Source organism: Balaenoptera ricei, chromosome 14 (assembly GCF_028023285.1).
Source record: "Balaenoptera ricei isolate mBalRic1 chromosome 14, mBalRic1.hap2, whole genome shotgun sequence".
In the NCBI taxonomy this organism is placed as follows: Eukaryota; Metazoa; Chordata; class Mammalia; order Artiodactyla; family Balaenopteridae; genus Balaenoptera; species Balaenoptera ricei.
Genome location: NC_082652.1, coordinates 7,071,275 through 7,095,106, shown reverse-complemented (window position 1 = coordinate 7,095,106; position 23,832 = coordinate 7,071,275). Strand labels below are relative to the sequence as shown.

The 23,832-nt window shown below is 51.3% G+C and overlaps 1 protein-coding gene and 1 non-coding gene across 3 annotated transcripts in view; both read right to left on the bottom strand.

The window, feature by feature from the left end:
* PITPNM2 (phosphatidylinositol transfer protein membrane associated 2) overlaps nt 1-23,832 on the bottom strand; it is a 142,464-nt gene that overhangs the window by 104,672 nt on the left and 13,960 nt on the right. The gene's annotated exons all lie outside the window — the stretch shown is intronic.
* TRNAE-UUC (transfer RNA glutamic acid (anticodon UUC)) lies at nt 18,000-18,072 on the bottom strand. The gene has a single exon. It is a non-coding gene; the product is annotated as a tRNA-Glu (tRNA).

The window sequence follows — 23,832 nt, the reverse complement described above, 5'->3', positions numbered from 1 at the left end:
TCTCAGGGGGTGCACCTGGGTCCTCACAGTTTAAGTGAAGCCTGTGCTCGGTGACACAGCTGTAGGGCAGGGAGATCCCAGCCCCCACCGACTCTCCTTGCCCCCTTTATTATAAGAGATGAATCATGGGTTTAAGCAGACCACCTTGGTGTACAGAAGGCCTCTGGCTTGCCTTCCCTGGGGTACCTGGTGGCTGCAGCGGCTGTTTAGTGCCCGTCCTCGGACAGAGATCCCAAGCGTGGACAGCTCCTGCACAGGCATGATTGCCCACGATCACGGGGGCATCCTTGGTTCACCTGTCCGTCTCCCCAAACTGTTAGGTCCTCCAGAGCAAGGGCGTCTTGTCTCTGGGCTGGCACTTAATAGAAGCTCAATAAAATCTTCAAAAACATGCACAGGAGCATTGTCTCTGATCTGCCCAAGAGCTCAGACATGACCATCGAGACCTCTGCCCAACTGAGGTCAAAATGTCAGCCTGGAGAGAGCCGTTAAAGGCACACAGCACCCATAAATGTCAGTTTACAATGTCCCGGGTTCCTGTCAGCCAATAGAATCTGCCAGAATCCCATGCTCAGCTGCAGTGTTGGGGGCCAGCCCTGCTTCCCTCAGGACCTCAGACCTCTGCAGGTCTCCTCCCACAGCTGTCCATCAGTTCAGCTACAAAAACGCGGGGTCAAAAACTCAAGTCTTGGCTCTGCCACTAACCAGCTTGCTGTGTGACTTTGGACAAGTAACTTCCTTTACTGGGCCTCAGTTACCCCATAGGTTAAGTGAAAAGGTTGGACTAGATGATCTCTTAGGTCCTTCCAAGCTCATGAGAACCTGTTTTTAAAAGTCCACACAACGAGGATTGCCTAATTCCTCAGTGATTCCTTCCAGCTCTACATTTAAAACGTACCTGGAGCCCAACTCCCTCATCACCTCCACCGCTGGCATCCTGGTCCAGCGCCTACCACCTCACATGCTGCATCCGTGCCCCTGCTGGTCTCCCTGCTTCCTCCCTTCACCCCATCCAGTCTGTTCTCAACACAGTAGCCAGAAACCATCTTTTTAAAGCACAAGTCGGATCCTGGCCCTTCTCTGGTCAAACTCTGGAGTAGCATCACATCTCACTCAGAGTCAAGGTGAAAGTCCAGACAGGAGTGCAAGGTCCTGATAGATGTGGGCTCTCATATTTCTCCAACCTCCTCCCCTGCCATTCTTCCACTCACTCAGATTTCTTGAGCATCCCGGACGAGCTCCTGCCTCAGGGCCTTTGCACAGGCTGTCTCCTCCGCCTGGGATAACCTCCCCATTCTCTCCCTCGCCTCCTTCAGGCCTTTGCTTAAACGTTCCTGAGTTGGGAGGCCTTCTTTTCCCTTGTTTATTTAGCTTTGATCACCATCTGACGTACTTATATATTTTACTGCATACTTGCATATTGTATGTCTACCCCCGCTAGACTATAAGCCCAGGAGGGCCAGAATTTTAAATGTTTTATCACTCCTTTATACCCAGCTCCCGGAATAGCAGCTACTCACTAAATGCATGTTGAATGAATACATTTTGATTGTTTGTGGGTTCGATCACGCTGCTAAGATGAACAGTCTCAGGCCATACAACCCTCCAGCTTGAAAGACGTCATCCCAGGAGTCCCTCTGAGAATCCCAAGCTCTGGACACTGTCTCCGGGAATCAAAGTGATTGTTCTAGGCAGGTTCGCGGCTTAGGAAGTATGTGGAGGAACAAAGCAAGGAAATGACACAGACCTGGTCTGGTCCCTGGGAGGTTGTGGGGTCAGTTCATAAGCAGATGCTTCCAGGCGCCTCCTTGCTGGGCAAGATGAGGTTATAAACACAGGTCGGTTAGTGCACTGGACACCGGTCGTGAGGGAAGCACAAGAAGGAAAACGCAAGCGGCGGGCTCTTCCTTAGAACCAGGGAAAGGCAGACATGGGGGAAGAGTTAGCAGAAGGCAGCCAGAAGGGGGCTGCAGTGCCGGGGGCCTGCGGACAGAGCTCCAGAGGAGCCCTGGCCCAGACCACCGAGGCCAAGGCAGCTGCTCGCCCTGCGCTGCCGACCCCAGAGCGCTCGAACTGAGGGCCCTCAAGCCCGGCTCTCTGAAAGGTGCCTGGGCGAACGTCCACAAGTGACTGGGAGCAGAGACCAGAAACAAAGCCAGAGAAATGCGGCTCCTGCCACTTGGATGAAGATGAAGTACGCTCTCGGGAAGATGTGCGTCACTGAGGCCAAGAGGGCAAACCCAGGGAGTGGGGATCTGGGGCTCTTGAGAAGAGGAAGAACTGGGAGGTGGAAGGACCAGACTTCAGCAGACATCGCTCACGGGCCGCGAGAGAGAGGGCCTAAGAGCCTAGAAAGAAGGGGAGGGTCGAGCAATCCGGGTGGAAGCCCCCTCCGTGTTCTACCTGAGTCCTGGGCAGGGCTGGCCGGGTGCCAAGGCACCACGTTAGGAAACGGACTATGGATGCAAGAGGTCAGGAGGGGACATGGGGGACGTCAGATCTCGCCCAGCTGCCTCCCAAGCGCCATGGGGGGACCTCGAAGGAACACAGGACAAGCCCCAGTCTTTGCTCCTGCCCTCTGTACGGGCGCACACGGCCTCCCTCGCTGGCCGAGGCCCCTAACAGGCCACGCATCAGACCTACAGCCCAGGGGGCGGCCGGCCGACCCTCCCACGTGGGGCTGCGGTGCTGAGAGGGGTGAAGCTCCCACAGGTGAAGGAAAGAAGCCTCACCCCAACCTCAGTCTCCATCCAGGGGCCCGAGGGGAGGCGGGGAGGCCAGCGCAGTGGTGGGGACGAAAAGTGTGTCAGTTGCCCCTGTGGTCTGAGGTCCTGCCCTTGTCTTCAGCTCTCTTCCCCCTCAGGAGACAGTGACCTTGCCGACGCCTCAGCAGAGACAATGGCAGGAAGGGCCCCTCCCCGCGAGCCAGGGAGTCAGGAAGGAAGCGACCGACTCTGAGCCTGGGCCCGGGACCCTTCCCGCCGAGCCCCTACCCCAAGGACGTGCTAGAAGCTCTGCTCACCTGCTCAGGGTGGCAAACGTCCTCAGCTTTGGGGAGGAGGCGCTGAGGACAGATGTTCTCCGGCCTGGGACCCCCCCCTTAGAGGCAAACCCTCTGCGGATGGGCAGCTCCTGCGTCAGGTTGAGCGGATGCAGAAGACAGCCAGGCTGAGCGGAGACAACAACTCCAGCTGCCCCCTGCCCGCCCTCCACGGCCCCCCACCTCCTGGAAGGAAGGGCTCCATGCTCCTCTGGAGCAAGGAGCTTCTCTAAAAATAAACCTTGCTCCTTCAGCCTTTTCCTCCCCAGCCCCCTGCGAAGGAGATGAGGAGGTGATTTCACATCTCAGAAGGGCCTCCTCTCTCCACGCCACCCTCAACTCTTGCCATCCAGGGCCCAGTGGTCTCGATGTCCCACGCGGCCACAACCTCCCAGGAAGAGCTCAGAGGTAGGTAGGGGGTGACTGAGATCGTCCCCACCATGGGACGTAGAGCAGAGGCAAGAACAGGGAACCTCAGGACGCTGGAACAGCATACGCAAAGCGCAGAGGTGAGAGTGCAGAGCGGGTGCTGGGCCAACACCAGGGCATAAACTCCACACAGGCGGAGTCACACAGCTGCAACTCAGGCACCTGGGATGGTACCCGGTCCACACTAGGTACTGAGTAAACGTTTGCTGGGTAAGCGAGTGAAGCTGAGGAGTTCTGAGTGAGGACGTGCAGATAAGGTGGGCTGAAAGGCCACCACCTCTAACACCACGGAACTTGGGCATGAGGTCGTCGGGAAGGACAAGAACCCCCTTCCTGTAGAAGAAGAAACAGGAAACGAAGGCTCTGTTGGGGCAGGGCCCCTCCAACCAACGTGAGCTGATGTCAGAGCTCAGAGGAGGGCCCACCAGGCCCCCCGGCCAGCAGGACAGCGAGTGATCACGGAGAGGCTGAGAGTCGGGGCCCGTGTTCCCATGCCAGCCCCACCCCCAATACCCAGCTGAGACACCTGGGAAAGAACTGACGCAAAACAACAGAACAAAAAATACAACATAGCACTCTCCCTTCTTAGCACTTGGAGGCCTTTTCACGGCAACTAAAAAGAACGAGCAATTAGAGGAGCCGGCCCATGGTGCCGACGTGGAAACACAGCAGTGAGGGCGCCCATGGCTGAGGCCTTGTCTGTTGCACCCCGTTTTCCCAGGGAGGAGAGGAGGCCCGGGGACTCACCTGGAGACAGGCCCCCCAGCCCATGGGGAAGTCCAGCTGTATCTGGAAAATCATGTCGTGTGCTTCGGGATCTAGACTTGGGGTCCAGTTCCAAGCCCAGCACTGACTAGCTGTGTGACCTTGAGCCAGATACCTGCCATCTCTGAGCCTCGGCTTCCTCGTGTGAAACAGCGATTGTCAGGGCTTCTGCACAGGTTATTGTGTGCTTAGCAGAGCCAGTGCTTTTACAACTCACAGCCTGGCCGAGACGCCGCAACTACGGACCCCAGTGCTCCCTCCCCGCCCGGCTGAGTTTCCTGGGATGGAGTGCCCACCCTCCATGCCCCGAGAACTCAGACTAGCCGATTGGCACACAGGGAGAGGGTTCACTGAAATTTAGGAAAGGAAAAGGCAACATCGCTTCAACCGCTCTGCCCACCGAAGGCCTCGGTGTGACAAAAAGGGGAGAGAGCGAGACCTGTGCCTAAGACTCAGGATATGCAATGGAATGGGACGGACAGGAAGCCCGGCACCTGGGCTCCTGCTCTAACTCAGGGCAGAAGGAGAGAAAGAGGCAGGCTCTGGGAGATTCAGCCACTCGTCCTGACTCCACAGAGGACCCCAGCACACCACAGCCACAGGCCTCAGTCTCGTCCGGGGAGGTGGTTACCTGAAAACACACACACGGTTGTTTCCGTGTCACTGACCATGACTTGTGGGAAACGGCAAGGCAGCACCCAGGCTGCGGAGCCCCCAAACTCTTGTTCTGTCCTGTTGACTGGGGTGGGGAGGGCCAGGCTGACCCAGGGGAGCCCAGAGAAGAGAGGCACCCCAGGGCGCCCTATACAGAGGAGAGAAACACAGGCCACCCGGGGAATCCAAAGCTACCAGGGAAAGAACATCAGTCCTTCCTACTTGGTGAAGAGGAGTCAATATTTGCAAGAAGGAGTCAATACTTGCAAGAAGCAGGATCGATTAATACGATTTACCCCATGTACATCAGATAAAGTCAGATGTTTAAGGAAGAGGAAATGGCAACTGAGCCCCTGCCCCACCCCAAACTCCAACACTGGTGGGCAGTCCTAACCTGCGGGTCTGAGTGGGAAGGCACCGCCGATGTCCTGCTCTCAAGGCCCACAGAAGGGAGCCGGGGACCAGGGCGCCCATGCCAGCATGCTGCAGGGAGAAGCTCAGCGGGGGAGGGGTGAGACACCTGGTCGCTCTGATCACTCAGCGCCCACTGGGAAATCGACGAAGCCAGTCCTCCTCCTGGGCAACGCCAAAGCAATCCAGATGTGCCCAGAGGGTAGGACCTCTGGGCACATCTGGACCGGGGTCCTGGCAGGACCAGGGGTGTCTGGCTAAAGGAGTCTTCATTTGACAAAAGGGACCCAGTCCAGGATGCACTCCTGGAGGCTGATACACCTGACACTGCCCAGGGCTCCCTCTGCTTAGGAAGACTGCTCAAGGAACCAGAACCCATAGCCCCAGCACACGCGGGAAGCTTTCTTATCACAGAAGTCCAGCTCGGAGCTCTCAGCCTCAAACCTGAGGTGTTCACCCATCAACCTTTGGGACTGCGGGACCTCAGGACCTCAGGCTGCAGAGGGGAGGCAGGTGGGAGGTGGGGGGTAGGCAGGTGGGAGGTGGGGGGTGGGCGGGGGGGCCTGACACATCAGCCCAGAGTTTCTCGGTAAGCAGCCACCAGCATCTTGATGCCTGGGGCAGGGTCACGGTCAGCGGGGCGATGCAGGTGACTCTCACCTTCCAATCAAGCCCCTGAACTTGGGCAATACGGGACTGGAGGCCCACCTCCACCAGATACCCAGAGGCCAGAGACAAGCGCTCACAACAAAATGAAAAAGGTGGAGAAATAGATTTCCAGGGAGTCCCAGGTGCAATCAGACTACAAGAGGACAGAACATGCACAGGCACCACGAAAGCCGCCACCCAATCCAGGGCCCCCATCAGGACCCAACATGCTCCCGTGAGCCATGTGTACAGCTCAACACACATTCTTGTTTGTCTGACACATGTGCACCCCCGTACGGTGCCCAGGAGGCAGACAGCAGCCCAGGAGGCCTTCCAGTGACCATGATTGGAAGGCAGCCCCCTGCTGCTATAGAAGCCCTAATTGTTCCAGGAACCTATTCCCAACTCCGGAGCAACACTACCCCAGGGGCTGAGGCCAGGCACCGGGGCAACTAGGGACACTAGAGGTAGAAGTAAAAGAAGAGGAGCATTTCATGGCGGCTCGGAAAAACAAAAGTGATAAACTGCAGAGTGAGGGCACAGACGGTGAGAGTTCAGAGGAGGAAGAGAAGCGAACTAGGGAGGTGAAAAGATAACCAGTGACGGCACAGCAGTGGGAGGTGTGGCTGCAAGCGACAGAGACTGGCTTTTCGCACGCACACCGCCCACCCCAGCGCAGTCCCACGCTCCCTCCGGGGAAGCCACAGCCAATTCTGCAAATTCCTCTTTGGGACAGGGCTGCAGGGGTTGAAGCTCCATCTCTGCCCTGCACCGACATGCTTGACCCCCAAAGAACAAAACAGCCCAGGTGTCCCAGGTTCCAGGTCCCCGCCGGGCACGTGAGTCCCGCCGGCTTCCCCGCTCCATCCCACCAGAACCCCCAGCTCGCCCTCACACGCCCTGCCTCTGCACGGCTTCTCCTCTGTTCTGTTTCTTAGCTTTCATCACGACACCTCCAACCCCTCTGTGAGGTCAGTGGCAATCTCCCCATTTGAGGGGTCAGGAAAGCCACCGAGAGGGTTAGGGGTCTGCCACGGCAACACACCAGTCAAAGGCAAGCTGGCTTCTACACACCCGCCCCACTCCCCTCCACTGTGCCGCCTCCCCCGGGGTGAGAAGGTCAACAGTGACTCACACCCGGCAGAATGAGATCAGCAGTGGCTGCAAGAAAAGAAGCGCACTCTTCACACAGGGGTGCACGGCGGGGAAATGATTCTTCTGACACAAAAGCGTTTAAAATCCAAAAAGTGAATGCAGGGTCAACTTAAGGAGCGAGGCAGCTCCTCGGGGGACAGAGCTCTAGGGGCAGGGGGGCAAAACGACGCTGGAATAAAGTAGGAAGATGCTGCCAGAGGACTCAGGTTTCCTCCCGTGACCTCTCACACAAAACGCGAAAAGCAAATCAACCCACTCCCTTTAGGGGAATGAAAAATCAAAAGAGAACACAATTCTGTGCTGAGATTTGCTGTAGACGTGTTCCATGCACACCTGTAGCTGTGGTCATGGGGGGCTGCGGGGTGGGATGAGGCTCTGGAAGTAAATAATGCACAGTGTGTTGCTGTTTACCAGGACCAAAAACATTTTATTCCTTTGAGTTCTTCCCCCATTTTTACTGAAGTATAATCAACAAATAAAATCTTGATACACTTAAAGTGTATAGCCATAAAAAGAATGAAATAATGCCACTTGCAGCAACACAGATGGACCTAGAGATGATCATACTAAGTGAAGTAAGTCAGACAGAGAAAGACAAATATCATGACATTGCTTATATGTGGAATCTAAAAAAAATGATATGAATGAACTTATTTATAAAACAGAAATAGACCCACAGATATAGAAAACAAACCTATGATTATCAAAGGGGAAGGGGGGGAGGGATAAATTAGGAGTTTGGGATTAACATATACACATGACTATATATAAAAGAGATAAACAACAAGGACCTACTGTACAGCACAGGGAACTAAACTCAATATCTTATAATAACCTACGATGGAAAAGAATCTGAAAAATAATGTATATGTATATGTATAACTGAATCACTTTGCTGTACACCTGAAACTAAGACAACATTGTAAATCAATCATACTTCAATAAAAAAAAATAAAGTGTATAGCGTGATGACTTGAAAGACATATGCACTGTGAAAGGATTCCCACCATTGAGTTTATTACCCTATCACTGCATATTTGTTTTTTGTTTTTTGTGGTGAGAACACTTAAGTTCTACTCTTTTAGTAAATCTCCCTTATACAATACAGTGTTGTCAACTGTAGTCATCATTTTATACATTAGATCTCTCCTTTCAGTTTTAAATCTAAATCTTCAATATGCAACCTGAATGATTTGCAGAATTGCAGGAGGGTAAAAAAAAAAAAAAGAAGAAGAGGAAAAGAAAAAAAAAACCCAACCTTTGAAGATAAGAACCAGAGAAGTCAGAATTGCTTTCCTGAAAAAATTTCGGATCCCTAACTGTTTTAGTCAATGGACATGAATTAGTAAGTGAATCTGTTTCTCTACACAATTTCTATTAATAGAATATCAGTCTCTCCTCATCCCCACTAAATAAATGTCAAACAAACACTTAAAGAATACTGGTTTGATGGGGGTGCCAAATTACTAGCTTGCCCAGACATCCACATGTTTCAGGCTGGCCCTGGTTGAAAGCATAAGTTCCAAACGAGTGGGGAGCACGGCTGGAGTTGAACACTCTTGATTCCAACCCCCGTTGACATGGAGACCATGAGGCAGGTGGCTAAAGAGTGAGCAGAGAAGGACTGCAAATGGCAGTGGTACCCAAGCAAGTTGTCCAGGTCGCTGGCAACAGGCGGGGGCAGCCCAGCTTTCGATTCCATCTGAAGGCTTGGCTACTAATTTTTTGATTTATTAAGATGTGATTCTCATGCCACAAAATTCACCCTTTGAAAGTGTACAATTCAGTGGCCTTCAGTACATTCACAAAGTCGTACAACCATCACATCTCTCTAGTTCCAGAATGTCTTCATCACCCCCCCCAAAAGAAATCCCGTACCTATTAGCAGTCACTCCCCACACCCCCTCCCTCCAGCCCCTGGCCAACACCATCTGCTTTCTGTCTCTACAGATTTGTCTATTCTGGACATTTCGCATAAATGGGATCATACAGTACGTGGCCTCTTGTGTCGGACTTCTTGCGCTTCTCATCATGTTTTCAAGGTTCATCCACATTGTAGCATGCGTCAGTACTTCATTGTTTTTTGTGGCTGAACAACATTGCATTGTGTGGATCAACTGTGTTTTGTTTATCCATTCATTTGTTAACAGACACTTGGGTTGTTTCCACTTTGGGGCTATTAAGAATTGTGCTGCTAGGAACATTCGTGTACAAGTTTTTGTGTGGATGTATGTGTTTGATTTAGGTACATACCTGGGAGTTCCTAATTTTTTTTTTTTTTTTTTTTTTGCCACACCGCCCGGCAGGCGGGATCTTAGTTCCCTGACCAGGGGGATTGAAACTGTGCCCCCTGCAGTGGAAGTGCAGAGTCTTAATCACTAGACCGCCAGGGAAGTCTCCAGGAGTTCCTAATTTTTAATAAAATAATTTAAAACAAGTAATACATCTGTACTTCTGAAAAGATTTAAAAAGCATGAGAGTGAGTTTCTCTCTCGTCCCTGTTCCCCAGCACCTGGTTCCTCTCTCCAGTGTCAGGTTAATTCTCCCAGAGACGCCTAGACATAATGTACACCCTGCTGCATTTTACAGACAGCTGGCAGGAGGAAACCTGACAACTAGATGAGGCCGGAATCAGCTTAGTGATGCTTTGGAAAGAGCACAGGGCCCAGTCCAAGTCCCATCTCTGCCGTCTGTCGGCAGCCTGCCCCTGGAAAGCGGCTTAGCGGAGGGAGGCGCCCTAGGTGGACGGGTTTTGACGTCTGGCTCTGCCGTCTCTTGGCTCTGTGGCCTCAAGCCCGCTGCTTAACCCCTCTGGACTCCGTTCCCTTATCTGTAAGAGAGCGCTGACACGACTACCTAGTTCACGGGACCACAAAGGACCCATGAGCTCAGGAAAGCAAGTGCTTAGCACTGTGCCTGGCACACAGTAAGCACCCAGTGTTTGCTGCCGCTGTAATTACTGCTGCTACTGTTTGCTACCCTGTGACCCGATCCTCGGCTTCCCCACCTGGAAAATGGTGGTAGGCACCTCCCATGCACGGTCACGGTGTGGAACACACGAGACCCCTGGTGCGCCACCGTTTCTGAGTAGTGGGAGCTCCGGGAAAGTTAGGATGGCCACGCTGCATCCCCACATCCCCATGTCCTGCTCCAGAACCTCCCCAAAGGAGAGGCCAGGTCTCCCGGCTCAGCCTCCGCAGCCCTGAGTTCTCCGCCCCCCGCCCCCCGCCCCCAAGCCCAGAGGAAGAGCCTGCAACCTGGACCCCACCCCTGGGTGGGGTGGCTGGGTTTCTTCTTTCTTGTCCGTTTCCAGCCACCCCCCTTCCGGATCCTTCTCTCTTCTTTCTCAACACACTTGGTTCTGAACCTGAGCTTCTCTCTCTGAAGGCAGCAGGGAAACCCTCAGAGACCTTCAAAGTGGAGAGATCTCAAGTGAGGAAGGAAGCCTTAGCGGGGGCCATTAGAAAGCTGTTAGGAGCAATTTTCCCCCAGCTGGCAAAAGGCAAAACAGAGCCTGCAGAACACACCCAGGCCTGGGAGGGCAGAGCAGGGAGAGGAGCTGAACAGTGCTGCCTTGAGCGTGTAAAAGTTAATGGGGGGAAAACACCCAACACACACACACGCACACACACACATGCGCGCACACACACGCACACACACATGCACACATACACGTGCGCGCGCGTGCGCGCGCGCGCACACACACGCGCATAACAAAAAGGAGAAATTCTTAGCCTGCGGCAGTTGGTAGCATTATGTAAAATCCCAAGCCCACAAAAATATCATTTGGATGATAAAAAGTTAAATTTAGCTAAGTACAGAGTGACTAATACTACGAGGGAGGGGCGGCACCCCCAGTTGCCTGGAGCTGATACAGCTGGTTTTTAGAAACTTTTGACAAGTAACCAGGGCCTGGTGCGGCCCAGAATAACAGATTATGTAATAAGAGGCGCAGCCATTAGCGATACAAAGCAGACGGCAAGCGCTGCAGCCTCTTGGAGGGAGGGGGCCGCTGAGGTCTGGCTGGAGCTTCTCCCACAGAACGGCTTCTGGAAGCCTGGGCGTTCCGGAGGCGTCCAAGAGTGGAGCCGGGCCTCGGCAGGTTAGCGTGAGTGGATCACCCGGCCTCTTCTGCAAAGAGCTCTTCCCAGGGCGTCTGTGCCGGATGGTTACCTGGGTGGCCTCCAGTGGGCCAGGGCCCCGTGGAGTCCCTGTCCTTCGAATCCAGTCCGGCCCGATGACCTGTTTTAACCAACAGAACGGCGAGGGGTAGAGAGGCAGGGAGTGACACTGTGCCGGGTTAGGACCCGAGCCTTAGGAAGGCCTGGCTAAGCACTGAAGACACAGACTCGGAGGGGAACCAGTGCCTCAGCTGATACAGCCAAGCTCCTGTACCCAGCCGCCAGCCACAGGAGCCGGGCCATGGTGGAAATGCATCTTCCACCCCCAGTCAAGCCTTCCCAGCTGACGCCAGCGGAGCAGAGATGAGCCATCCCCGCCAAGCCCTGTCCGAACTGCCGCGTCATGAACAAAAAAATGGTGCTTTCAGCCACTAAGTTGGGGAGCACTTTGTTGCAGCAACAGAACACTGACGCAGTGGTCAAGCTCTCTACTGGGTTTTGGGGAAATTTCTATTCCTAATGTGAGACTTGTGAAGATTTTTCACACTCTCACATATGAGTCACATAAGAGAAGTCAGTGCTTGAATGAGTCTGAGGAAGAGACTAATTTTCCACTCCCCAAATCCCAGTGGAATAAATGCTGAAGTCAAGCCTTGCGCTGAGTTTCAAAGAGCTGCTGGGAAGGCTGTGGGATTTCTCCAATGACCCAATAGACTAACCAGGCCGTCAGTGGATCAATTCAAGCTGTCACTTAATGACGTGACTTTCACTCGTCCTCTCCAGAGCAGGGGCTTGTACAGTGTGGACAGAGGTACCGACGGAGCTCCCTGTGTGTGGTGTCACAATTCCAGGTGTGAGGGCTGACAGCAAAGCTCTAGCTGGCCGACTCTTGGTAAGTCAGTTCCCCTCTCTGGGCCTCACTTTCCCATCTGTACAGTGAGAGGCTGATGTTTAAAAGGCCTCTCCAGGTGTGGAGAAAAGGGAACCCTCCTGCACTGTTGGTGGGAATGTAAATTGGTGCAGCCACTATGGAGAACAGTATGGAGGTTCCTTGAAAAACTAAAAATAGAACTACCATAGGACCCAGCAATCCCACTCCTGGGCATATATCCAGAGAAAACCATAATTGGAAAGGATGCATGCACTCCAATGTTCATTGCAGCACAATTCACAACAGCCAAGACATGGACGCAACCTAAATGTCCACTGACAGAGGAATGGATAAAGAAGATGTGGTACCTATATACAATGGAATATTGCTCAGCCATAAAAAAGAACGAAATCATGCCATTTGCAGCAACACGGATGGACCTCGCAATTATCATACTAAGTGAAGTAAGTCAAACAGAGAAAGACAAATCTCATATGATATCACTTGTGTAGAATCTAATTTTTTAAAAATGATATAAATGAACTTATTTAGAAAACAGAAACAGACTCACAGATTTTGAAAACAAACTTGTGGTTATCAAAGGGGAAACATGATGGGGAGGGATAAATTAGGAGCTTGGGATTAACATACACACACTACTAGATATAAAATAGATAACCAACAAGGACGTACTATATAGCACAGGGAACTCTACTCGATATTCTGTAATCACCTATATGGAAAAAGAATCTGAAAAAGAATGAATATATGTATATGTATAACTGAATCAGTTTGCTGTACACCTGAAACTAACATAACATTGTAAATCAACTATACTCCAATAAAATTTCTTAAAAATTAAAAAAATAATAAAAGGCCTATCCATTCAGCTCCAACATTCTGCAATGCTATAGTTTTGGCAGAGGGAAGGCAGCACTGAAACAGAATCCAAAACACTGAAGAAAGTCCAAATGACTTGCATCTAGTTTACAAGGCAGACACACACACACTGGAATCCTTACCTCTGTCCCCTTGGAACCTCACTCTTATCTCTGTGTCCTTCATTTGAATTTGTTCCTTCCACAACATTCCCTGTGGAAATCCAGCGTGGTCCAATTTCCTCTTCCTAAATTACACTTTTGGCCCCTGGATTCTTAGTGGGACTGTGTGATTAGTTCTGTGCGTAGAGGGATGTACACCCTGCTTTCCGGCCTGGCCCCTAAGACACCTCACATGATCCTCTATGCAGAAACTCCTAACTGAGGACAATCTACATGCAAATGAGTAAAAAACAACAACAACAACAAATCTTAGTTTTGGGCTTCCTAGTAGGCAAAGCAAAGAGGGAAATACGCTGGCCACAGAGCTCTGCTAACAGTGCAAAACATACTGTTCATGATGAGAATCATTCTTTGTTCTGGCCGAAAGCTCTGAGAGGAAGTCTCTCCAGGGTCTCTGGGTGAGGGAATCGGAGTCTGGCAGGAGTCAGCAAGAGGAGACCAAGCTTGCCCCAAAGTCTGTCCCCTCCACGGCAGAGGGCCAGCTTTTCAGGCCCTCCTGTGGCCTGAGTGGCGCTTGACTGCGGCGAGCATAATTCTTCGTCCTCATTAATGTCAACACGGCAGCACCATGATAATGACGGAAAATATTTACATGCCCGTACCACGACGGGTTGTTTAGACCATCTGGCTACTGGATGCGGTAAAAGTATTGTCAAACACACGGCCTGTCCACAAATGCTGTGCCTCAGCACTGATGGAGGCCGGGCTCCGGGGTTCAGGCGGCATCCCAGGTCCCATCCGCATCATACACTGGACCACGGGGGATCCGAGAGGCCATCTCATGTCTTGGCCGGCCTGGACCCGCCATCGGCCTCAGGCCCCTGCAGGTCGGGAGCAGGGCCCTCAAAGCCCCACCCCTGCTCCGTCTGGGTGAGCATCGATGATAACCTCCTGACACTATCAAGAATCTCTCTAGGACTCAAGTGCTCCAAACAAGACTCACTCGGCAAGGCAGCCCCGATTCTGCAGCCACCGCGGGATTTCTCCAGGGATCTCATGGGGCTGCTGGGAATTCTCAGAGGCAAACAGCACCGTTCGCTTGTGTCTGAAGCCGCTTCTGCCTGAGCTTTCTCTCGCTAGGGAGGCAGAGACAAGGATGAGGCACCACCACTCCAGAAGGATGGAGGAGGGTGAGCTTAACCTCGCCTCATCAAGAGCTTCTTCTTCCTTCTGTCCGTGTGGCTCTGCTGAGTTCTGAGACCAGGCTGAATAACAGAGTTTTTTTCTGGGTTGACGTTAAATTTTTTTTCCTTTTTCTTTCTTTCTTTCTTCTTTTAAACTTGGGGTGTTTGGGCAGGTGGTTTTATTATTATTTTCTCAATTTTAGTAAAAGCAAAAAAAATTCCATTCGGAGCTCGTTTCAAAATTAGCAATTTTCTTAATGGGAAGCATACGCTCGCCGCCCACACAAGGAGCTGTGTCAGCTCGGCAATCACAGCGCCCAGTGAATATGGTGAGTCGTGTCACCTTCCTGACAACCGTGAGTCAAATGGAAACTCATCACAGGTGGCTGGGAGGCCAGGGGCCTGGCTTGAAGCTCTGATGAGGGCTTTCAGAGAGGCACGTCTGTGGGGAAGGTCGGCGGTGTTTCCGTCCACTATGAACCCACAGCTTTAGAGTCTTTTCATAACAAACACCCTCGAAGATTTAAAATGCGCCAGCCAGAGCGTTTAGGGCCTGTAGGAGCACACGGACCAGGTTCAAGTGCCAGCTGGCCACCTTGCCTCCTGGAATCTGGATTTTGACTGTGAAATGAGGGTGAGTGACACAGCTCGAAGCAGCTTCCTGCCCTGATGGTCACGAGCTGGTTCTCTAGTCATCAGGTGGCTGGGATGCACTGGCCCACGTCAGGGGTCTCTGTGGCCATGGACTCAATCGAGGGTCACGGTCTTTCCCGGGACTGGCTCTTCTCTCTCTGCAAGTAGGGTGAGGACCACAAACCCCACACAGGGAGAGAGGCCCGTGAAAAAAGTCAGAGCCTGAGGCTGGACATAGCCCAAGGCTCAGGAGTTTGCAACCCTGGCCCAGGAGAGCAAGCACGTGTGCACATCCACGTGCTCTAAAAGCACTGAGACCAGCAGCACGGGTTGCCTGACAATACATAGTTTGGGATGACAGTTTGCACTGGTAACACACCTAGCACCCCAGTGAGGCCGGGTGGCCATGCAGAGGCCCAGGCGACATCTCTGGGCGGCATTTCAGATCCCTCAAGCCCCAGGAGAGACAGCTGCTAGGAGCCACCAAGTAGTTTCAAACAGATACCTGCTCTACTCACCAGCTACTAGACAGGGGTGGGCAAATGCCCTTTTTGCAAAGTGAACCGCTGGGGACACAGGAATATCGTGATGAAGACCACACCCAGGTCACTGCTTGCTTCACTCATACCAGGCTCCAAAAACATCCAGCAGCAAGCCAGGGACAGGCTTCTTGTTTAAACACAGAGATATAAGACAGCTAAGGGTGGGCCCAGCGCCTCGGGATGTGGAGTAGCTTAGCCCCGGGCCTCCTGAGTCGGAGCCAGGATCTCTTCCAGACCGTGGGGCCCCTGCAGGCCCAGCCCGAGCTCCTACCGTCTCCAGCCTTCAACGCCTCCTGCCCTGGCTCCCGCGTCCCAGCGGGCCGCTCAGCACCACGCACCGCCAGGCCCCCGCCAGTTCACGGCGAAACGAGAACCACACGGTTAATGGAGCAAGTCGTTCTACAAGCTCTGTTTATTCTCTTTTTATTCTTAGATTAGACCTTTCCTATTTCTTAGTGTCCTTTGGTTCATGAGAGGACGGCTATGGGGAATTGTAGCTTTTCTCTGTGTGTGGTTAGTTATTTATAACATAAGTTTTACCATTTTAATTCCTCTTAAGTGTACTTCGTCGGCCTTCAGCATACGCACAGTGCCGTGCAAGCGGCACCACCACCCGTTTCCAGAGCTTCCTCATCACCCCAAACACTCAACACTAACTCCCCATCCCTCTTTTCCCCCAACCCCCGGTAATGTCTGTGAATGGTACCTCTTTATGTTTTTATTTTATTTTTATTTTTGGCCACGTGGCGTGTGGGATCTCAGTTCCCTGACCAGGGATCGAACCCGCGCCCCCTGCATTGGAAGCGCAGAGTCTTAACCACTGGCCCGCCAGGGAAGTCCCAGGATGGTACCTCTTTAAAAATAATGTCCTTACTTGGCAAAATTATTTTGTAATCTTATAAGTCCTGGTGTCATTTTAAAGCTCCTGGTGCTTCTCAGATACTCGGTGATAAACAAGTTGACACAGGAGGGGGCAGGCAGCTGCTGTCCCCCATCCCCACCAGGAAGGAACCTTCCAGGCCACAACCAGTCTGGAGGAATCAGGGGCAGCCCCCTCGGTCGTGTTCGAGTGGGCACCTAATGGGAGACGGCTGGCCAGGAACTCTGCTAGAGCTGCCCTTTGCGGTAGAAAGGCTCTCACCCGGTTTTCTCCAGATTTTCATCTTACTTAACAGCTCTTCCTTGCCTGGGGTTTTAAGGTTAAAAACCACTGCCTCGTGCTCCCACGCTCTAAGTGGGAGTGTCGATTGGTCCTACCTTCATGGAGAGCAACTGAGCAGTAGCTACCGACAATAAAAGGAAAACACTCCTTGACCTGGCAATTCTGCTTTGGGGAAATTTATTCCGCAGATTTGAAAGCCTATTTGCATGAAAACCTACATACCAGGAGACTCACTGAGGTACTGTTTGCTCCCAGTCTTCCACGATTAGAATGCAGAACTCCATGGAAAGGGAGCTGGCTTAAGAAATGATGGTGCATAATAAGGACCTACTGTATATAGCACAGGGAACTCTACTCAGTACTCTGTAGTGGGCTATATGGGAAAAGAATCTAAAAAAAGAGTGGATAGACGTATATGTATAACTGATTCACTTCGCTATACACCTGAAACTAACACAACATTGTAAATCAACTCTACTCCAATAAAAATTTTAAAAAGAAAAAAAAAAATGATGGTGCATCCTTCAGCCAAACACTAAGCCCATCGTTAAAAAGCCTGGGCAGCCCAAATGAACTAACAGAGGACCACCTCCAGATTTACGAATTGATAAGTCAAAACAGCAGGTGAATAGGAAAGCAGCCATTTGTGGGGTTCTTTCTTATGTAACATATATTCATGTATGCAGAGAATCTCTCTGAAGAGTATACACACTGGGAGACTGCAGACAGGGAACAAAGAAGTCTTACATTTAACTCTCAGCCACTTGCCATTTGGTACCAAGTATAATGTATTACTTATCCAAACAATGTTTTTCATACCAAATATGGTCTTTACTAACTCTTTTGGTTTTTGACTACTTTATTGTAACCTATGAACTTGTAAGTTCCATAAAGCGAGAAATGTATCTTATTGATCTTTTTCCTTCTCCCAGTTTTATTGAGCTACAGTTGACAGCACTGTGTATGCGTTTAAGGTGTACAGCATAATGATTTGATCTAATTTATCTTTAAAACCTTGTCAATGTCCCATATAACATCACATACAACTTTTTGGGTGTTTTAGTAATTTTTTGAAGCCATGAAAGAATTGAGTGAGTGAATGATTAAGTGAATGATGAGTGAAGAAAGGCATTGGAAAAATAAGTAATGTTCTTTAAATACTAGAAAACTGTGAGTCTTGAGTTGCCAGGGAAAGAAAAGGTTGAGGGGATGCAGGAACTGATTGATCGTGGAGATCTAGGTAGAAAAATCAGATGCAGTAATATTGAAGGAAGGTATACACCACTCACAGGGCAGTGATGTTCATGTTAAAAGTTTAACTGAACAAGTGTTTTTTGGTTTTTGGGTTTTTTTGGCCACGCCTCGCAGCTTGTGGGATCTTAGTTCCCTGACCAGGAATTGAACCTGGGTCCTCGGCAGTGAAAGCGCAGAGTCCTAACCACTGGACCACCAGGGAATTTCCCTGAAAAAGAGCTTTTAAATTTTAATAACTATTTTAGATATTTTTTAAAAAGCCAACATTTAATGTTTCTTTTGAAACAGCAGAATGCAAAACTAATAAAAATAATAATGGGTGGCCCAAACGATTTCAAAATACATTTTTTGAAACCACATTACATCTACCTTTTAATTCCATGAACCACCTATTCCTAAAGAACCAGAAAGTAGATCGAAAAACCACCACTCTCCAGTGAGTTGGTTACAAGGTCTGAGCACACATACCCAGCTTGGGAGCGCTTGCCTGTGATCCTCCGCGAGCCAGCCCGCAAGCTGGCAGCAACCCTGACCACTGAGAAATGCGCTGACTAGCAGAGCAAGGCCGCCAGGCTTCAGGGAAAAAGCTTCCGCGAAGCCCGAGGACTTCAGCCCTCGGAGAGTTATACCGGCCCCCTTGGCCACCCATACAGACAACGGTGGCTAAAATCAGGCAAAAAATGAACAGAAGCAAAACCACACTGAGGAGAGGACAGGAAAAGAAATAGGGAGGAGGGAAGGCTACCTTAAAAGGAATTAAGGGAGCCCGGGGTTCAGCCAGAGGGATGTCTGGCAGACGCACCCCCGCCCAGCCCTTCCAAGGCCTCCCAGGACGGCCCGGTTTGTTCGTGACACCAGAACTTCATCTGCATCTGGGTAGCCCCAGCCAGCCAGATGACTCAGCCATCCCTAAAAGACTGAATTATACCAAAGGCTCGCTGTTTATTCAAAGAGAGGCAGGACATGCCTTTGAGAAGCAGCAGGATCATTACCAGGGAAATGTGAAGGACGCCTCAGTCCCCACCAAGCTGGCTCGGGAGGTGTCCTCGTGCTGGTTTCTAACAGGAGTTCATGGTTTCCTTCCAACAAGCGGACTCTTCTCACCAGCATCTCCTTCCCACTCAACACGGTGGCCTTGGGGAGACCAGAGCTGGGACCTGTGACAAACCCCGGGGAGGACTCCGACAGCCCCGTCCCCGAGAATGAGGAAGGTCTGACCCTCCTCAAGTGGCTTCCATCGTCCAGGATTGGTGCTGAGCTGAAATAACGGGGTCCCAGCCCTTGTAACAACAGCTCAGTGGTGTGCAAACATGTTCAAGACTTCTCGGAGATTCTGCAGAAGGACCCTGCGAGGATGAGGTTGTGATCCCTCCCTCACAGATGAGGACATTCTGGTCCCGAGAGGCTAAGCAACTCATCCGAAACCCCGCAGCCAGCAAGCGGCACAGCCAGGCTAGGGACCGGGTCTCCTGACTCCCGGTCACACCTCCATGACCGAAACGCTAAATGGGAGGCTAAGCTCTAAGGTGATCTGGGATACTGAGCCATGCACCATTATTCCTGCATTTCCCGGGAATCTGGGCTCCAGGAGGCAAAGGAGATCCTGGCAGTTGCCTGAGGCTGCCAGGGTGTTACTGTCATTTCTAACCAGAAAATAAGGTCACTGGCTTGTGGACACCCGAGCAAACAGGTGCCAGAGGTGTCCCTTCTGGTAACATTGACCAACCAGTTCCCACCTGGGAAAGTGATGGCGGTTTCATTTTTATTTTTTGACTTGGCCATCATACCATCTTATTACTTGGAATTATTTTTCAGTGTATCTACTTTGAACACCTAAGCTGTATCCATCTCAAAACATCAATTGTGCAACTTTGTTTCTAAGAGTTCTGTTCTGCTTCTTTCCTAGCCCCTGGCACTGGCTTCACTCCGGAGTGATGATTATTAGTGGGAGAGGGTTTGCTTGGCAACTGACGTTAAGGGAAGGCCTCTTAGAGCAGCATCTTCTAAATGCTGTTTGGCCCCAAAATCTCTTTTTGACACAATCTCCAATAGCATTCTGTGCTCCTCAAACACACTTTGGGTAATGCTGTAGAGTGTTGTAGATGTTATCATGCTGAATCTCTGTCTACCCCCCAGTCGCTATGTTTTTAAGAGTAATGGATGTTGAACTTTATCAAATGCTTTTCTGACATCTATTGAAAGCATCTAAGTTCTTTTCTTCTTTTTTTTTCTTTTGGTAGGTCTCCTAGTCTTTAATCATCTGCTTATGACTTTGAGGCTGGTCCACAACCCAATGTAACGAGCCCTTTGCTGGGTGCCAGAATGGGGGAGCACGGAGAGAGACACCCAGCAAATAGCTCTTGCCTACAGAGGAAAGGGAGGGGAAAAGAACATGAAGAACACACACACACACACACACACACACACACACCCCATCTGAATGGTAGGCTAGTATTTGTGAATTCATGTATCACACACAAGGCACAGTGAGGACCCCAGGAACCACACATGAGTCAGGGTAATCACGGAGGGCTTCCTGCAGGAGGTGGCAGGGGGGATTTAGAGACAGGCTGGAAATGAGGGCATCTGGATTTGAGTCTTGCCCCACATGGAGTCCAAGGGCATGATTTCCTCGCCTATAATTTTCTCAGCAATAAAACAGTAATAATCACAGACCAAGAGACCTTCGGAGGCACCCAGTTTAGCCTCCTTCATTTGCAAACTCTAGAGGCCGGGGTTCAAAGAGGAGAGCTGATTTGTCCAAGATCACCGAGCCATCCCTACCGTCTTTCTTGGTTCCAAGGGGGGGTGGGGGAGAGAAACAAAGAAAGCTTTGAGATCTTGGGCAGAAAGGAAGCAGAGAACACCCAGTGTGTCGGGACTCTTTCCCTGTAATAAACGTTATTGTTGCCACCTTGAAAGTTGGCTGAGTCAGGAGGCGGCCAGAGGGCTAGACTCAGGGTGCAGAGGCCAGCGGTCAGAGGAGCCTGGCAGGGAAGAGGGGAAGATTCTGGAGCCACCCCCCCCCCAACCCCCGCAGCAGCCCCAGGTCTTCTGCATCAACATACCTGCACAGACATACAAGGATGGCTTTCACAGTTATTCATTCACTCACCTATTCATTCAACAAGTGTAGGGACTATACTGAAGAGTGTCCCCCCCAATTCATGTCCTTCTTAGAACCTGAAAATGTGACCTTATGTGGAAATAGGATCTTCGCAGATATAATTAATGTGAGGTCAAACTGGATTGGCGGGGGGAGGGGGGGGCGCTGGATCCAGTATGACTGGCGTTCTTATAAAAAGAGAGGAGACACAGAGACACACGCACAGAGGGAAGACAACCATGTGAAGACAGAGGCAGAGATGGGAGGGATGCAGCTATAAGCCAAGGAACACTGAGGATGGCCGGCCACCACCAGAAGCTGGGAGCGAGGGATGGGACAGATTCTCCCCCCACGCCCACAGGAGGAACCAATCCTAAATTTGGACTTGGGGTCTCCTGGACTGAGAACGAATAATTCCTATCATTTTAAGCCACCCAGTTTGTGGTGCTTGGTTACACAGCCCTGGGTTAGGAGCCCCAGGGCTTTCCCCACGGAACAGGGGGCCCTGGGAGGCAGAGGGAGTGTTTGGCCTGGAATCCCTCAAATCACATCATCCTCCCCCCCCCCAATCAACAGGCCTCGTCCTCCCAGCCGCCATGCCGCCCATAGCCTGTGACCGAGCATCGCCGTACCTCCCCGGGCCAGACACAGGAACCCAAGCTTCATTAAGCTGCGAGGCACCAGGTACCACGCTAGGCACTTCCATACACATTGTCCTTTAAACATCAGGATCAGCCAAAAGGCAGGTGAGGACACAGCAGCTCCAAGAGAGAGCAGGTCTGCGGCAGAATCACACTCCAAATCTGCCTGGCTGTCTGCATGGGGGGGCGTGGGTGATTCTCTGGCACACTTCCCAGCTCCCCTGGGGCTGCAGCACCTGCCCCCGGCAGGCCCATCTCCCACTCGCTCTGCAGCTGTGGGGACCCCAGGCAGTTGGCATCCGGTCTTTGAAAAGGTATTTATCTTTCCACTCCCTGAGAGCGAGAGAGAGCCATAAAAGGCCATGCCCGACGTCAGGTGCACAAGCGTTCCATAGAGACAGATGTCGTTCACACACAGCGATCGGGCCCGGCCAGTGGCTGCCAGGGTGCCTCCCCCGGGGGGCACGAGAGCCTGGGGTGCAGACTCGCTGCTGAGCTGGGGGACCTTGGCCAGGCCACAGGTGTGGGCGTCTCATAGGCAAAAGCAAGGTGTGGTCCAGCCCAAGGCCCACCTGAGGTTCTAGCACAAGCCTGAGAGTTTTGTTTGGGTACCATTTTAATCTTTTTTTTTTCTTTCTTTTGGCCGCACAGCTCAGGCATGTGGGATCTTAGTTCCCCAACGAGGGATCGAACACGTGCCCCCCTGCAGTGGAAGCGCAGAGTCTTAACCACTGGACTGCCAGGGAGGTCTCCCATTTTAATCATTTTTAAGTGTACAGTTCAGTGGCATCGATGATATTCCCAGTGTTGTGCAACCACTATTGCTATTTCCAGAACATTTTCATCACCCCAAACAGAAGCTCTGTCCCCACTAACACCCCGCTCCCCACCCCGACCCCCAGTCCCTGGTGAGCACCATTCTCCGTTCTGTCTCTGAATCTGCCTCTTCTAGGCACCTCACACAAGTGGAATCATACAATATTGTCCTTTCGTGTCTGGTTTATTTCACTCAGCATTCTGTTTTTGAGGTTCATCCGTGCGGTAGCCTGTGTCAGTGCTTCATTCCTTTTCGTGGCCATGTAATGTTCCATCGTATGGATATACCCCATTTTGTTTATCCATTCATCAGCTGATAGGTTGGGTTGTTTTCACCTTCTGGCTATTGTGAATAATACTGCTGTGAACATAGGTGTATAAGTACCTGCTTGAGTCCCTGCTTTCAATGTTTTGGAGTATAATAAACCAGGAGTAGCACTGCTAGTAATATTGTATTGTAGGGACAGACCACATTCTGTTTATCCATTCATCAGTAGGTAACTCTGTGGGTTTTATTTTTCTCTTTGGCCGCACCACGCACGCTTGCAGGATCTTAGTTCCCCGACCAGGGATGGAGCCCGCACCTTCAGCAGTGAAAGCGCGGAGTCCTAACCACTGGACTGCCAGGGAATTTCCAGTAACTGCGCTTAACTGTTTGCAGACCCACCAAACTGTTCCACAGCGGCTGCACCATTTCACATTCCCGCCAGCAGGGCGCAAGGATTCCCATTTCTCCACATCCTCGTCAACACTTGTTATTTTCTGCTTTGGGATTATAGCCAAGCCGGAGATTTCAGAAGAAGGGAGGAGGCTAGTGCCGCAGGAGCCCCAGACACAGCCCGCTGGTGTCCGTGTGCTTTCGGCCCACCGTTCTGTGCAGAGCTGCAGGAGCACGGGCTGGGGAGTCAAGAGAATCCCGTTCCAGTTCCAGCACCGGTGCTTATGGCTGTGCAGCGCTGGTCAAATACTTTAACCACTCTGAGCCTCAGGTCTGTCCTCTGTGGGAACAGAGCTAACGAGCCCAGTGCACTTCCCGCAGGAGGCGGGGCTGTGAATCTGTGACAGCAACAGAAGGAAGAGTATTTTCAGAAACTCTACAGGGGAGACACATAGGTGGTAGAAAGGGGGGTGGTTTCAACCTCCCTTGATAGATCTTTTATGATAATGTATGGGCAGGACTAGAATACTTTCCGCTTCAACCTCTTCTTTCTCAGCCTTTGAATGGAGAAGCCAAAATACAGGAAAAAGTAGAAAGACAAAGAAGGAGTAGAAAAAATTCTAGATGACCTTTTGAGGGTAGCCTTGGCATCAGAATAATTACTGGACACACACACACACACACACACACACACACACCAGTGTACACACAAATACACATACACACACAGCACTTGAACCT